This window comes from Lynx rufus, unplaced genomic scaffold (assembly GCF_022079265.1).
Source record: "Lynx rufus isolate CCGP_SWC_20201006 ecotype Redwood Valley unplaced genomic scaffold, mLynRuf1.p SCAF_16, whole genome shotgun sequence".
Classification (NCBI taxonomy): domain Eukaryota; kingdom Metazoa; phylum Chordata; class Mammalia; order Carnivora; family Felidae; genus Lynx; species Lynx rufus.
The window spans coordinates 14,709,664-14,727,195 of NW_025814830.1; the positions used below are offsets into that span (position 1 = coordinate 14,709,664).

General features: G+C 41.2%; 1 pseudogene; it reads left to right on the top strand.

The window, feature by feature from the left end:
* On the top strand, positions 1-933 carry LOC124511765 (histo-blood group ABO system transferase-like; annotated as a pseudogene).
* The last annotated feature ends 16,599 nt before the right edge of the window (positions 934-17,532 follow it).

Below are 17,532 nucleotides of genomic sequence, written 5' to 3' on the forward strand. Positions count from 1 at the left end.
CATGGCCTGGAAAGTATAAAATCATCAAAGATGACGTATCCCCAGCCAGAAGTTCTGACACCCTCTGGGAAAGATGTCCTTGTCATGACCCCTCGGCTGGCTCCCATCCTCTGGGAGGGGACTTTCAAAACTGACATCCTGAATGAGCAGTTCCGGCTCCAGAATGCCACCATTGGGTTCATCACGTTTCCTGCTAAAAAACCCAAAACCCACCTGAAGATATTGCTGGAACTGCAGAGATGTACTTCATGGCGGGACACAGGGTGAACGACTACGTCTTCACTGACCGGCCAGACCACGTTCCTCATATTAACATCCAAAAAGGAAGGCAGACAATCATCCTCAAGGTCCAGAGCCATGCCCGCTGGGAGGACATCTCCACGCACCACATGGAGATAATCAATTTTCCCCAGCACGCTTCCACAAGGAAGCAGATTACCTTGTGTGTGTGGATGCGGACATGAAGTTCAGCGACCACACGGGCGTGGAGATCCTCTCCTCCTTGTTCCGCACCCTGCATCCTGGCTACCGTGGGCTCAGTCGGACCCACTTCCCCTATGAACGTTGGCCTCAGTCACAAGCCCATGTTCCTGAAGATGAGGGGGACTTTCATTACACAGGGGCCTTTTTGGGGGGTCAGTGCCAGAGGTGTACAGGCTCAGCAAGGCCCTCCACGAGGCACAAATGGCCGACCAAGCCAACCACATCAAGGCTGCGAGGCATGGTGAGAGCCACCGGAATGAGTATCTGCTTTACCACAAACCCTCCAAGGTCCTCTGCCCTGAGTACCTGGGGAATCACAACATGCTGCACAATACCTGGGATCAGCAGGTAGTAAACTTGTCTTCCAACATAAAGTGCATTGGATTTGTGACTATGGAAGAAGCACCAGGAAATCAAGACTTATCAAAGGAAGCTTCTAGAAAGGACTGAGGTGATGGTGAGGCAGCCCTCATCTTCTTCCTGGCATTAAATTAAAACCAGTTTTACCCAGAAACGGTATAACCCCTCTTCCTTTTCCTGTCTGGTTGAGAAAAATTGCCGATGCCTCCCACCATCTCCCCAAACGTAGGCTCTCCTTGTACTGTCCTCCCCTACCGCCATACACCAAACACACACTCTTAGGCAGGCCTGATTCCAGAATTCAAGCATGGTTCCTGAGTTGCCATCAACTTTAAATTCTCACTGTGTGCTCCCAACGCTTTTCAGGATGGAGGAGGTGGGTGGTCTCACCTTGTCCTAACATATCAGGGATCGGAGATAAGATCTTTTCCAAAACAAGGAAGAGGTTCCTAGACACAAAGTCTCCTGTCTCTTGTGGCACAAAGTCACACACGGGCCTGCTCTGGCCTTGGCCAAGCAGATGCCCGCAAGCCTTCCGTTTAGCTTCCTTGTTAAAACTAAAAGAATAAAGTGACACCAAAAAAGACATCCTTTCCTGGTGCTTGGCTTCTTGTCTATCCCCAAACACTGCCAGCTGTCCACTGAGAGACAAATAGATCTCTCTGCCTCCCCTTCCCCTGCTGACTGCTTCTGTGTCAGTTTCAATTTACTAGTGATTTGCCAGTGTCCTCTTAGCTGAAGTAAACCTATGTGTAGATGACAATAGGAAGTTTGTAATTTTCATGAGAACCTGTTGTTTTTACTTTAAAGTGATATTGGTGTCCTTCAACAAGGCTCTTATGTGTCATGAAATCTGGCATCCCCCTTGGTCCTGCTTCTCCCCTCATACACAAAGGGCAGAGGCAAGTTGCACAGGAGCAACATTTATTTCTCTTCTGTTGGCAGCAAATTAGCAAACTAATTTCAGGGCCCTTTCCAACTGTTAAAGGCTCTGATTCTCAAGTTGTATGTTTTTCTGTGTCAACACTGATCAACTTATTTCTACACAAGAATAATTCAGGAAAAATGTTTTCCTCTCTATGCAAGATGAAAAAAAATTTTTATGTTTATTTTTGAGAGAGAGCATGAGCAGGGGAGGGGCAGAGAGAGAGAGAGAGAGACAGAGAATCTCAAGCAGAATCCGCACTATCAGCGGGGAGCCTGACACGGGGCTCAAACTCAGGAACCACAAGATCATGCCCTGAGCTGAAATCACGAGTTGGATGCTTAACTGACTGAGCCACCCAGGTGCCCCAAGATGAAAATATTCTCATAGGATCACAGAAGCCTGACTGTCCTGCAGTCCAGGTCTTCCCTTCCTGGTCCACGGTCTACCCTGAACTCCAGAGTGACAGGGTGTCCCAGAACCGGCCTCTCCATCCTTTCAGACCTCTGTCCAGCCAGAGGCCTCAAGGGGCACTTCTCGGCCCTTCCACCTAGCTGAAAATGAAACACAGTCTAATTTCTGGTTTCCTACATTTTTTTAAATAGACTTTTTTCTTTTATATATATATATATATATATATATATATATATATATATTAAATATAATTTATTGTCAAATTGGTTTCCATACGACAGCCAGTGCTCATCCCAACAGGTGCCCTCCTCAACTGCCATCACCCACTTGACTTTTTTTTTTAAAGCAGTTCTTGATTTACAAAAAAAAAAAAAAAAAAGTGACAGAACATGGGATTTTCCATAGCCAACTCCCCTTCTCCCTCTCTATACCATTTCTCTTATAATTAATCCTTTGCATTAGTATATTTGGTACAAATGAGAAGCCAATGCTAATATATTATCATTAATTAACTTCCACAATTTCCACTAGGTTTCATTCTTTGTGCTGTATATTCCATAGCTTTTGACAAATGTATAATGACATGTATTCATCATTATAGTATCATACAGGATAGTTTTACCTGCCCTAAAAATCCTCCGTGCTCCACCTGTGTATTCATCCCTCCCTCCCTCTTTCTGATCCCATGGCAAACACTGATCTTTTTACTGTCTCCATGGTTTTGCCTTTCTAGAATGTCATCTAGCAGGAACCATACAGTGTGTAGCTTTTTAGATTGGCTTCCTTCACTTAGCAATATCCATTAAGGGTTTCTTCCATGTCTTTTAGTAGCTTGGTAGCTCATTTCTTTTTATCACCGAATAATATTCCATGTTATAGTTGTATCAGTTTGTTTTTCCACTCATCTACTGAAGGGCATCTTTCTTGCTTCCAGGTTTGGGAAATTATTCATGGGAAGTATTGTATGGGGACATATGTTTCAACTCATTTGGGTAAATATCAACTGGATCGTATGGTAATAGTGTATTTAGTTTTGTAAAAGAAACTGCCAGTCTCCAGAGTGACTGTACTGTTTTGCATTCCCAGCAACAATGAAGGATTCCTCTTGTTCCACACACTTCCTTTGTTTGGTGTTTCTGTTTTGGATACTGGCCATTCTAATTGTTGTGTAGTGGTATCTCATTGTTTTTTAATTTGTAATTTCCTAATAACACGTGAAGTTGAGTATCTTTTCAGAGGTTATTTGCCATCTGTATATATTCTCTGGGACCATGTCTATTCTGACCTATTATACCCTTTTCAATTGAGTTTTTCATGTTATTATTGTTGGGTTTTAAGAAATTTCCATATTTTTGATACCAGTCCTTTATCACATATGTGTTTTGCAAAGATTTTCTCCCAGTCTGTGGCTTGTCTTCCCATTCTTTTAACACCATGTTTTGCAAATCCTGAGTTTTCAATTTGAATAAAGTTTAAATGATGTTTTCTTTCACAAACTGTGCATTTGATGTTATGTCTAAAAAGTCATCACCAGGGGCACCTGGGTGGCTCAGTCGGTTAAACGTCCGACTTCGGCTCAGGTCATGATCTCGCAGTTTGTGAGTTCGAGCCCCGTGTGGGTCTCTGTGCTGACAGCTCGGAGCCTGGAGCCTGCTTCGGATTCTGTGTCTCCTTCTCTCTCTGCCCCGCCCCCACTTGTGCTCTGTCTCTATCAAAAATAAGTAAATGTAAAAAAAATTTTTTTTTTATTTATTTTTTTTTTTCTTTTTCAAAAAATTTTATTTATTTATTTTTTCCTTTTCTTTTTTTTTTTTATATGAAGTTTATTGACAAATTGGTTTCCATACAACACCCAGTGCTCATCCCAAAAGGTGCCCTCCTCAATACCCATCACCCACCCGCCCCTCCCTCCCACCCCCCATCAACCCTCAGTTTGTTCTCAGTTTTTAACAGTCTCTTATGCTTTGGCTCTCTCCCACTCTAACGTCCTTTTTTTTTTTTTTTTTTTTTTTCCTTCCCCTCCTCCATGGGTTCCTGTTAAGTTTCTCAGGATCCACATAAGAGTGAAACCATATGGTATCTGTCTTTCTCTGTATGGCTTATTTCACTTAGCATCACACTCTCCAGTTCCATCCACGTTGCTACAAAAGGCCATATTTCATTTTTTCTCATTGCCACGTAGTACTCCATTGTGTATATAAACCACAATTTCTTTATCCATTCATCAGTTGATGGACATTTAGGCTCTTTCCATAATTTGGCTATTGTTGAGAGTGCTGCTATGAACATTGGGGTACAAGTGCCCCTATGCATCAGTACTCCTGTATCCCTTGGGTAGATTCCTAGCAGTGCTATTGCTGGGTCATAGGGTAGGTCTATTTTTAATTTTCTGAGGAACCTCCACACTGCTTTCCAGAGCGGCTGCACCAATTTGCATTCCCACCAACAGTGCAAGAGGGTTCCCGTTTCTCCACATCCTCTCCAGCATCTATAGTCTCCTGATTTGTTCATTTTGGCCACTCTGACTGGCGTGAGGTGATACCTGAGTGTGGTTTTGATTTGTATTTCCCTGATAAGGAGCGACGCTGAACATCTTTTCATGTGCCTGTTGGCCATCTGGATGTCTTCTTTAGAGAAGTGTCTATTCATGTTTTCTGCCCATTTCTTCACTGGGTTATTTGTTTTTCGGGTGTGGAGTTTGGTGAGCTCTTTATAGATTTTAGATACTAGCCCTTTGTCCGATATGTCATTTGCAAATATCTTTTCCCATTCCGTTGGTTGCCTTTTAGTTTTGTTGGTTGTTTCCTTTGCTGTGCAGAAGCTTTTTATCTTCATAAGGTCCCAGTAATTCACTTTTGCTTTTAATTCCCTTGCCTTTGGGGATGTGTCGAGTAAGAGATTGCTACGGCTGAGGTCAGAGAGGTCTTTTCCTGCTTTCTCCTCTAAGGTTCTGATGGTTTCCTGTCTCACATTTAGGTCCTTTATCCATTTTGAGTTTATTTTTGTAAATGGTGTGAGAAAGTGGTCTAGTTTCAACCTTCTGCATGTTGCTGTCCAGTTCTCCCAGCACCATTTGTTAAAGAGGCTGTCTTTTTTCCATTGGATGTTCTTTCCTGCTTTGTCAAAGATGAGTTGGCCATATGTTTGTGGGTCTAGTTCTGGGGTTTCTATTCTATTCCATTGGTCTGTGTGTCTGTTTTTGTGCCAATACCATGCTGTCTTGATGATGACAGCTTTGTAGTAGAGGCTGAAGTCTGGGATTGTGATGCCTCCTGCTTTGGTCTTCTTCTTCAAAATTCCTTTGGCTATTCGGGGCCTTTTGTGGTTCCATATGAATTTTAGGATTGCTTGTTCTAGTTTCGAGAAGAATGCTGGTGCAATTTTGATTGGGATTGCATTGAATGTGTAGATAGCTTTGGGTAGTATTGACATTTTGACAATATTTATTTTTCCAATCCATGAGCAGGGAATGTCTTTCCATTTCTTTAAATCTTCTTCAATTACCTTCATAAGCTTTCTATAGTTTTCAGCATACAGATCCTTTACATCTTTGGTTAGATTTATTCCTAGGTATTTTATGCTTCTTGGTGCAATTGTGAATGGGATCAGTTTCTTTATTTGTCTTTCTGTTGCTTCATTGTTAGTGTATAAGAATGCAACTGATTTCTGTACATTGATTTTGTATCCTGCAACTTTGCTGAATTCATGTATCAGTTCTAGCAGACTTTTGGTGGAGTCTATCGGATTTTCCATGTATAATATCATGTCATCTACAAAAAGCGAAAGCTTGACTTCATCTTTGCCAATTTTGATGCCTTTGATTTCCTTTTGTTGTCTGATTGCTGATGCTAGAACAAAAAAATTTTTTTAATAAATAAATATAAATAAATAAATAAATGATCATCACCAAACCCAAGGTCACTTTAATTCTCCATCTTCTGGGAGTTTTTGTGGGCTTTTTGTTTGGTTTGGTTTCTTACATTTAGGTTTGTGACCATTCTGAGTTAATTTTTGTGAAGGGTATAAGGTCTGTGTCCAGATTACTTTTTTTTTTTTTTTAGATGTGGATGTTCAATTGTCCAGCAGCAACTATAGAAAAGACTATCTTTTTCCCACTGAATTACCTTTGCTGCTTTGCCAAAAATCAGTTGACGATATTTATGTGGGTCTACTTCTGGGCTTTCTTTACTGTTCCATTTATCTGTCTATTTTTTCACCAATACCCTACTGTCTCGATTACTATAGCTTTATACTACGTATTGTCAGTCCTCTGTTCTCCTTCAATATTATGCTGGGTATTCCAGATCCTTTGCCTCTTCATACAAACTTAAACTTAAGGATCAGTTTGCCAATATCCACAAAATGACTTGCTAGGATTTACACTGTGATTGCATTTCATCTATAGATCAAGTTGGGAAGAACTGACATCTTGACTATACTGAATCTTCCTATCCATGAACATGGAGTATCTCTACATTTATTTAGTTCTTTAATTCCATTCATTGGTTTTGTAGTTTTACTCACAAACATCTTATATATATCTATATATATAGTTACATTTACTCTCAAGTATTTCATTTTGGGGGAAGCTAATATAAATGGTATTATTTTTAATTTTAAATTCCAATTGTTCATTGCTGGTATATACGAAAGCAGTTAACACTTTTGAATATTAACTTATATTCTGAAACTTTGCTATAATCACTTATTAATTCCAGGAGTTCTTTTTTTCTTGATTATTTAGGATTTTCTATACAGACAATATAGTCACCTACAAACAAAGATTTTCATTTCTTCCTTCCCAACCTAAATATTTCTATTTCCTTTTCTTCCCTTATTGCCTGAGTTAGGACTTCCCATACTATGCTGAAAAGGAATGATGAGAAAGCATATTCTTACCTTGTTTCTGATCTTAGCAGCAAAGCTCCTAGCTGCTCACCATTAAGTATGATGTTATTTGTAGTGTTTTTGAAGTTGTTCTATGTAAAGCTGAGAAAGCTCTCCTCTATTTCTACTTTGCTGAGGTTTTTTAAAATAATGAATGAATGCTAGATTTTTGTCATATGCTCTTTATGCATCTATTGATATGATCATGCGATTTTTATCCTTTAGTCTGTTGATGTGATGGATGACATCAATTGACTTTCCAATGTCAGACTGCATCCTTGGAATAAATCCCACTTGGCTGAGGTGTAGAACTTCTCATACCTTGTTGGATTTGATTTGCTAATATTTTGTTGATTTTTGTACTTATGTTCATGGGAGATATTGATCTGTAGTTTTTTTCTTGTAATGTCTTTGTCTAACATTGGTATTAGGGCAATGCTGGCCTCATAGAATGAATTAGAAAGTATCCCTTCTGCCTTTATCCTCTGAATGAGATTGTAGAGAAATGATATAACTTCTTAAATATTTGGTAGAACTCACCAGTGAAACTACTTGGGGCTGGTACTTTCTGTTTTGGAAGATTATTAAATATTGATTCAAACTCTTTAATAGACATAAAAAGCCTATTCAGTTTGTTTTTTCTTGCGTGAATTTTGGCAGACTGTGTCTTTTAAGGAATCGGTTCATTTCATCTAAGTTATTAAATTTGTGGGCATAGAGTTGTTTATAATATTCTTTTATTATCCTTTTAGTATCCATGGAGACTGTAGTGCTGTGAAGTCTTTCATTTCTGATATTAGTAATTTGTGTCTTCTCTCTTTTGAACTAGCCCAGTTAGAAGCTTATTGATTTTGTTGATATTTCAAATAATTAGTTTTTGGTTTTGTTGATTTTATCTGTTGATTTCCTGCTTTCAATTTCATTGACTTCTACCCTCTTATTATTTCTTTTCTTCTTACTTTGGATTTAATTTTCCTTTCTTTCTTCAATTGCTAAAATTTCTGGTTTAGATGACTGATTTTAGATTTTTCTTCATCCCACAAATTTAGGTAGATTATATTTTCATTTCATTTATTTCAAAATATTTTAAAATTTCTCTTGAAAGTTCCTCTTCGATCCACGCATTTAGAAATGTGTTGTTTGATCTCCACATAGTCTGAGATTTTCTAGCTATCTTTTCTAGTTTAATTCCATGGTAGTCTGAAAACATGTTACATGATTTCTATTCTTTTAAGTTTAAATTGTGTTTTATGACTCAGAATGTGGTCTCTTTGGTGAATATTCCACATTTGAGAAGAATGTGTATTCTACTACTGTTGGATGACATATTCTATAGATGCTATGTATACCAGAATAAATAACTGATGGTGCTCTTAAGCTCAGTTATGTCCTCATTGATTTTCTGCCCGTTAGATCTGTCCATTTTTTTGTAGAGGGGTGTTGAAGTCTTCAACTATAATAGTGGATTCATCTATTTGTACTTGCAGATGTATCAATTCTATATTGGATTTTCATTTTCGTTCAATTAGAAGTATTTCTTAATTTGCCTTATTATTCTGTGCCTGAGGCTTCATTAATATGTTGTCTAATTTCCAAATGTTCATGGATTTTCCCAGATCATGTACTTTAATGATTTCTAGTATAATTTCTTTGTGACCAGAGAAATACATTCATGATTTTAATCATTTTAAATTTGTTGAGATTTTAGTTCCTAGAATATGGTGATCTTGGTGAACATCTCTTGGGTACTTGAAAAGAAAGTGTATTCTGTTGTTGGATGGAGCAGTCTAAAAATAAATGTGAATTAGTTCAAGTTAGCTGACTGATTTCTTCAAGGATTCTATATCCATACCAATTATTCATTCCATTGTTCTATCAATTATTGAGAAAACTGCAGAAATTTTTTATTGTAATTGTGGATTAGTCTATGTTTTACTTTAGCTTCTCACTTATTGTTTAAATAATTTAAGGTTTGTTGTTAGGTGTATACACATTTATGATTATCATAATCTCTTAGAAAAGGCCTCTTTATCGGTCTTTTATATACTTATTTTACTTCAGTAATATTCTTTGTTGATAAACCTACTTTGTATGATTTCACTATAGGCATAATAGTGTTGTTTAGACTAGCGTTGGTGTAGCGTATCTTTTTCCATCCCCTTACTTTCATTTAACTTTTCATTTTGAGGTCACTGTAGATTCACACACAGTTGTAAGAAACAAAGAGATAACCCATAAGTTTCCCCCTTGGCATCAACTTGCATAACTATAGTACAATATCAAGACCAGAAAATTGACATGATACAGTTCACCAGGCTAATATTTCAAGGTTATGTACTCGTGTGTGTTTATATCTACACAATTTTGTCAAGTGTAGATTTGTGTGACAGTCAAGACACAAAACTGTTCCATCACAAGGATCCCTTTTATAACCACAGCCACCTTCCTCCCTCCTTAGCTACCTAGTTCTTCTCTGGCAACCACTAATCTGTGATTTTAAAAATATTACATAAATGGAACCACACACTATGTGCCCTATTGATATTGGCTCTTTGCACTTAATTCCCTTGAAAACCATTCAAGTTGTAGCATGTATCAATAGTTTGGTACTTTTTATTGCCAAATAGTATGATGGACCACAGTTTATTTAAGCATTCACCTACTGAATGACATTGGGGCTATTATGAATAAAGTTGCTATAAACATTTGAGCACAAGTTTTTGCATGAACTTAAGTACTCATGATCTGGGGCATACTGTTAAGAATGCAACCGATACGTGAAATAAGTCAACCAAAGAAAGACAAATACCATATGATATCATGCACATTTGGAATTTTTAAAAGCAAAGGAACAAACAAAGAAAAAAAGAGACAAACAAAACAGATACTTCAATACAGAGAACTGGTGGTTGCCAGAGGGGAGGTGGTGAAAAGGATTAAGAGTACACTTAGAGCACTGAGTAATGTACAAAATTGTTGAATCCTTATATTGTAACACCTGATACTAATATAATGCTGTATTTTACTTATACTTCAATTTAAGAAAGAAAATTTAAAAATACAAAAATAATAAAAAATAAAAATAAAGCAATTTCACTTCTATACAGTACCAAAGAACAACTGGAAATTGACACAAAAAATACTTTTTAAAAGAGCTTCAGGCATGAAATTTTTGGAGATAAAATGTACAAGAAATATAAACAGAAAACTAGAAAATACTTCTGAGAAAAATTAAATATCTAAATAAAGGGAAATATATTCTGTTTTTATGGACTGAAACACTCAATATTGTTAATGTGTTAATTATCTTCAGATTAATCTAAAGCAATCCCAGTCAAAATCCTAGTATGTTTTCATTAGAAGTTGACAAGGGGGTCTAAAACCATATGGAAATGCAAGAGTTAGAATAGCCAACACAAATTGGAAAAGAAAAACAGAGTTAGAAGACTATATTACCCAATTTCAAGACATATTATAAAATCATATTAGGACTTTAAGATACTTGCCAAAGTACAGATAAAGAGATGAATGAAACAGAATAGAAAATCCAAAAATAAGGTCATGTAAGAGCAACTGATTTTTTAAGAGAGGTGCAAAGCCAATTCAGTGAGAAAAGATACTCTTCAAGTAATTTAGATGGTGCAATCGGATGTCCTTTTTTTAAGAGAACTTTCACCCCCATGTCTCACACAATAAAGGAGAATTAACTGAAAATGAATTCTAAATCTAACTACAGATCCTCCTTTACATTAGAGATTTTTTTCTCTTGAGTTATACAGATTTCTTTTATATAACTGAAAAAATGGGTTCAATAAAAGAAAAAAAAAGACAAATCTGACTTCACTAACATTAAAGACTTCTGCCATAGGAAAGACACTGTTAAGAGATGAAAAGAGAAGCCACACACTGGATGCCTATATAGGCAAACCACATATCTAACGGGTTTCCCATATCCAGAATTTATTAAGAATTCTTAAAACTCAATAAAATAACAAAACAAATGTTTTAAAATGAGGAAAAGATTTTAACAGACAACTCACTAAAGAAAATAGGAGAATGTCATAAATCGTATGTAAAATTTCTAAGAACACTAGTTGCTAAGGGAATACAAGTTAGAGTCACAATGAGATATCACTACACACATCTAGGAATGGCTGAAATTGAAAAGATTGACCTACCAAATGTCGATGAAGCTCCAGAGAAGCTAGAACTCTCATCAGTTGCTGATGGGAATGTAAAATGGTAAAACCACTTTGGGACAGTTTTGTCAGTTCACAGAATGACAAACACTCACCAATCCCTTGATTCAGGCATTGTACCGCTAAGTATTAACCCCCCCAAAAGACTGGTTCATGAACGTTCATAACAGCTTTATTTATAATAACCTCAAACTGGAATCAATCCAAAGGTTCATTAACAGATGAACAGAATAAGAAAGTAGGGTATGTTCATACCAGAAAACACTACTCAGTAATAAAAAGAATGAAGTACTCAAACATATGACTTGAATGAATTACAAATAATTGAACAAAAGGAAAAGAGATAACAAACAAAAAAGAATAAATATTTTATAATTCCATTTATATAACATTCTAGAAAAGGCAAACAAGTCTAGAATGAAAGACAGTTGATCTCTGATCATGGGGATAAGGAGCCAGGAAGGAAGACAGGGACTATAAAGGGTCATGAGGTAACTTTGAGGGTGATCTATATATTCATTATCATTATTATGGTGGTTTCACGGATATATACATATGTTAAAATATCACATTTTAGGTCCAGGCTCATACAGGCACCAGTAGCAGGTGGTCCACACACCTGCTGCATCGTGAGACTCTGGGAAGATTGATGTCATCAAGATGGCTGGGTAGGAGCTACAAGCCTTCATCCTCCCACAGAAAAACAACAATTAAAAAAACTATCCACGACTAAAAATAGTTTGGAGAGGACTCAAGAGTTCAATTAAGAACCTACAGGGGCGGGGCGCCTGGGTGGCGCAGTCGGTTAAGCGTCCGACTTCAGCCAGGTCACGATCTCACGGTCCGTGAGTTCGAGCCCCGCGTCGAGCCCCGCGTCGGGCTCTGGGCTGATGGCTCAGAGCCTGGAGCCTGTTTCCGATTCTGTGTCTCCCTCTCTCTCTGCCCCTCCCCCATTCATGCTCTGTCTCTCTCTGTCCCAAAAATAAATAAACGTGGAAAAAAAAAATAAAAAAAATAAAAATAAAAAAAAAAAAAGAACCTACAGGGGCACCTGGGTGGCTCAGTTGGTTAAACGTCCGACTCTTGATTTCAGCTCAGGTCATGATCTCATGGTTTCATGGGTTCAAGCCCCACATCCCTCTCCTTCTCTCTCTACCCTTCTCTCTCCCTCTCTCTCTCTACCCCTCCCCTGCTCACGCTTTCTTTCAAAATAAATAAGTAAACAAAACAAAACAAAAAAAGAACCTACAGTAACACAGTAGAGCAAAAAAATGAGGAATAATCTCACAGGATGGACTGCCGGGGAGCTCAGCTTACCTGAGATGTCCGGAGATGGCTAGCAGGAAAGAGAAGGGGCAGAGACCTTTCATCGGTATCAACCACATGGTGGGTGCCATCATTGACCCCCAGAGCCTGCTCTGCAAGGAGCCTGGCAGCCCTTGCCACCGAGAACTTAAACATCCCCCACATCAGCCACACCTGCAGCTTTTACGGCAGAGAACCTTGCGTTAATCAGCACAGAACCCATACTCCGTTCCAGAGAGGACACCAGCAGTTTTTGCCACAGCCGTGCCACGCTGGAACCCTTGGGGAGGGCATCGCTGCTGCAGGTCCTTCCCTCAGAGGGAGCTGCTATTACGCTACCCCGGGACCAGGGCTGCCAGGCCCCCCCCGCCTACATATGCCCCGGATCCCAGAGTCCTTGCTGCTCTGCGTGTGCCAACACTTCAGATCTCAGATGCGTAGCTTCCCCACGTGTGCCCACATCTCGGGCAGGAGAGCCACTGCTGCTTCAGACCATCCAACGCCCAAAGCCACTGTTGCTCCACTGGTACATGGGCTCCAGTCCCCGGCTCTGTGGCTGCTCTGCACATGCCCGTGCCTCAGACACCGGAACCACTGCATCCGTAGGCTAGCCAGTTCCCAAGACCCCAGAGACATTGTTGCTCTGTGAGCACCCAACTCCAGACTCCAGGTCCATGCCTGTTCCATGGCACGAATGCACGGGACACCTATGCTACCACAACCGCAAGGGTGCCCGAAAGCCGCACCTGCTACCAAGAGGGATCCCCCTGGCCACAACATGGGCTATGAGAGGAAAAGAGACGAGGTGGTCCTCAGCACTTTTGCCACCAAAGATCCCAGTGGTCTTCGTCGGCCCTGTGGACACCTTACAACACTGGCTGTTGAGGACTGCTGAAATCCTCACTGTCGCTGCCTCAACTGAAAGAGCTTCATGGAGACTATGCAGCTGGACCTTCCCCAGAGCTGGAACCGCCACACCCCACCCAGCTGGGGCCCTTGCACTCACCTACCAGGGAAGGTCTTTCCCACGCAAACCAGTCCGTAAAGTCTGGAAGGGGTGACCCCCAGTCCGTAAAGTCTGGAAGGCGTGACTTTCAACCAAATATACAGATGCTAATGCAGGCTACAGGAAACACGCACTTCAAACGAGACACAGTAATTTCTGACAAGTGACCAGGAGGAAAAATGGAGATTTATGAACTGCTGAACAATGAATTCAAAATAATTTTAAGGAAGCTCAGCAATCTATAAGAGAACACAGAAAATTCAATAAATTCAAGAGAATGATACAGGAGCAAACTGCGAAGTTCAGCAGACAGACTGAAATAATAATAATAAAACAAACAGAAATTCTGGAGCTGAAGAATACAATGAATGAAATGAAAATGGCAATAGAGGTTATCAACAACAGACTTGATCAACCAGAAGAAAGAATCTGTGAACTCAAAAACAGGTCATTTGAAATTCCCCTATCAGAAAGAAAAAAAGAACGAAAAAGAGTGAAGAAGGCCTCTGTGCATTATGGGACACCAACAAATAAACAGTATTTGCATTATGGGAATCACAGAAAAAAAGAGAGAGAGGGAGGCAAAAAGCTTATTTAACACATAATGGCTAAAAACCTCTCAGGGAGGAGATATGGATGTTCAGGTACGGGAAGCTCAAAGGTCCCCATATAGATTAAACTCAAAGAAAACTTCACCAAGCCATATTATAATAAAACTGTCAAAAGTCAAAAACAGAATTCTGAAGGCAGCAAAAGGAAAAGGTCATCTCATCCAAAGGAACCCACATAAACCTACATCCCTATTTCTCAAAAGAAACCTTGCAGGAAAGAGTAGGATGATATATTCAAAGTGCTGGGGGAACATGTGATAGCCAATATGTATACTTTACCCAGCAAAGCTGTCCTTCAGAATGAGGAAGAGATCAAGATTTTCCCAGAAACACAAAGCTGAGTGAATCCATGACGGCTAGGCCTACTCTACAAGAAACACCAAAGGGAGTTCTTCAAGCTGAAATGAACAGACGCTAATTAGTAGCATGAAACCATATAAAAGTATCAAACTACTGGTAAAGGTAAATATGTAGTCAAATTCAGAATACTCTACTACTGTAATAGTGATGTATAAATCACTTAACTCTAATACAAGGGTTAAAAGAAAAAAAGTATTTAAGATAATCATAGCTACATAACTTAGTTAATGGATATACAACATAAAAAGATGCAAACTGTGCCGTCAAAAAATTAAATGTTAGGGGATGCTCTTTTATTTAGAGCAGAAACGAAGAATGAAAGAGCCTGGTCAAGGACGCCGGGATGAGTGTGAAAGACTTACCCAATGAGGCCACAAGTGCAAAGTTCTCCAGCACCAGAGCACGGTACAGGAGTCTCTGAGCCCTGTCAAGGAGCTCCCACTCCTCCTGAGACCAGTCCACAGCCACATCCTCCAAGGTCACAACAGCCCACCATGATGGGGAGAGCAGTGGCCCTGAGCCACCTCTCACTGGGACCCTCCGTCTACCCCCCAGACATCCACTCCATGCACATCCCCTCACAGGATCGACAAGGCCCGGATGCTCCTGGTGCTAGCTCTCTCCTCCTTCTTACTGATTCCTGTGTCACCCCATATCGTTCCCACACAGGCATGATGGCAAATAAATAAATGTCATTCAAGCACTAGGCATGGCATGAAAGGCTCCACCTCCTCTGCTGCCAGCAAATTCCCCAGGGGTTCCCAGATCATGCCTCTGAGACACAAGCAAACACGGGTTCAGCTTTCTCCCTTAAGCTGCTAGGAGTGAGGCCCTGGGACCCTCAGTTCTCCCTCTCTCCACTGACTCATCACTCCATGGACCATATTGCCCTCCCATCCATCACCCCCATGGTCACGGCCACCTCCTCCACCCCAGCCCCCATCCAGGGTATGTCCCTGGCCTCCCCATGTTCCACTCTGCCCTTGGCACCCAAAGAGCACTTGGCAAATACAATGAAGATCCATCCTGCGCTGGTCCCCGGGTGGCCCACACTGGCAGGGGAAGCCCCCAGCCCTGCTTTAAAGGCCTCTGCGCCACATCCTTTCCTGCTTCGGCCTCACCCACCTGGAACCACATTCAGGGGTCCACACCTTAAGGCCCTTCTGCTGCTGTGCTGCACACACTGTCCCCTCACTAGTCTCGGCCTCCCTCTTTCCAGTCAAGCCTCACCCAGCACTCCCACCACTGTCCCCTGGCCTTGTGTGTTCCTGAGCTCGTCTACCAGCCTGTGTAAACCTCTCCAGGCCCCACAAGGTCACCACAAAAGCCTGGCCAGCCCGCAGAGGGCTGAGGAAGCACTGGCCTTGGCCTCACTGTCATCTCCCTCCCGTTACTGTTGTGCTTCCACATCCATCCCATGTGCACTCCTCTGTGGAAGCCTCAAACCCTCACAAGCCCCACCTCCTCCCCCATGGCCACCACCCTCCCTCAGCTGTCTTTGTGATGCTCACCAACACCACTCAGGTGCCCAAGGCACAGACCCAGTCCTCTGGCCTTGTCCTCCCCTTCTCTGCCCCTCAGGCACCATGACCTGAAGATGTCCCTTCCCAAATGTGACTCACAGCTCTACCCTGGTCCCCATATAGGACATCACCTCGTGGTGTCTGGAACTTGAGCCCTTACCCTCAAATCCAGACATGGGCATCTTGCCGTCCATTCAATGCCTCCACTCAGAAGTCTCCGGAACTTCTCACACTCAACAGGTTTGAACCAAACTCCTGATATTCCCTCTGAAAATTATTCCTACTGTTGGGAAAATGAATAAAGTTTTATACCATAAGATGGCGACGGGACTAAAACAAGCTCTGGTCTCTAGCTTAGAGACCCCTCTTCCGGGTTCTTCTTGCCCTGTTTGCTGTGCGGGAAAAACCCGCCACAGATATGGAAGCTGACAACTATAAATTACCCTTCCCCCCTTCATCCGGGATTCAGATCTTTGGAGAAACGGTCTCCTCTGAGCCCGCCCGCCGATGTTAAATAAATCTCCGATCCACCAAGATCTCCGAGTGCCGCCTGGTTTTTCCACCAGCGTTCCAGCCTGGTTCCATAACACTACAAATGACTTCTCCATCTCAGTAGAGGGTAATTCTTTTCTTCCAGTTGCAAAAGCCACAACCCTTGGAATTACCTCCAGCTCCTCTCTTTCTCTTTAACCATCCATATCACAAAGTAGTCAGACCTACTTTACAAACCAACCCAGAAGCCACGCGTTTTTCCCCCTGCCTCCACAACCAACATCCTGATCCAGCCATTACCAATACTTATCTGGACTATGCAGTACCTTCCTCCCCCACCCCTACTCTCTGTTCTCCAATCTGCAGCCAGAGGAAGTCTGTTAAGACCTGATTCAAATGACCTCCCTTCTCTACTCTGAATGTTCCAGCATTCCTAACATCCTCAGAATAGAGGCATAGTTCCTGAGACTGCCATTCTAGACCTGATTCCTACATTTTTGCTCCTTGGTCCCACCAGACATATTGGAGACGTGCAGTTCCCTGAATCCTGCCAACTCAGTTTCACCTCCAAGTATCTGCAAATGCTGATCTCTGTGCCTATAACACCCCTAAATAGCATTCTCTTGGTTGTCAGAAATGGAAACCCCTTCATATAATGCCTGGTGTGGGATCAGGACCTTGAATCTCAAGGAATCCAGGGGCCCCAGTCCCAATAGCCATGAGGGTGGCAGGTACAGCATTCCAGGACACCCCAGAGACTATATGGGTAAAGATGGGGTGGGTGAGGGACTGAGATACCCCCCACTCACCTGTGCACGATCCACAAACATTTCTGCAGCCATGGGTCCCTGTGAGAAGAGTAAGACTGTGAGTGATACGTATCCATGGTAGGGTCTCAAGGGTTCATCCAAACCTTCATCACTGCCCTGAATCAAGGTGACCTCCATTTGAATGTCTAATTTAGAAG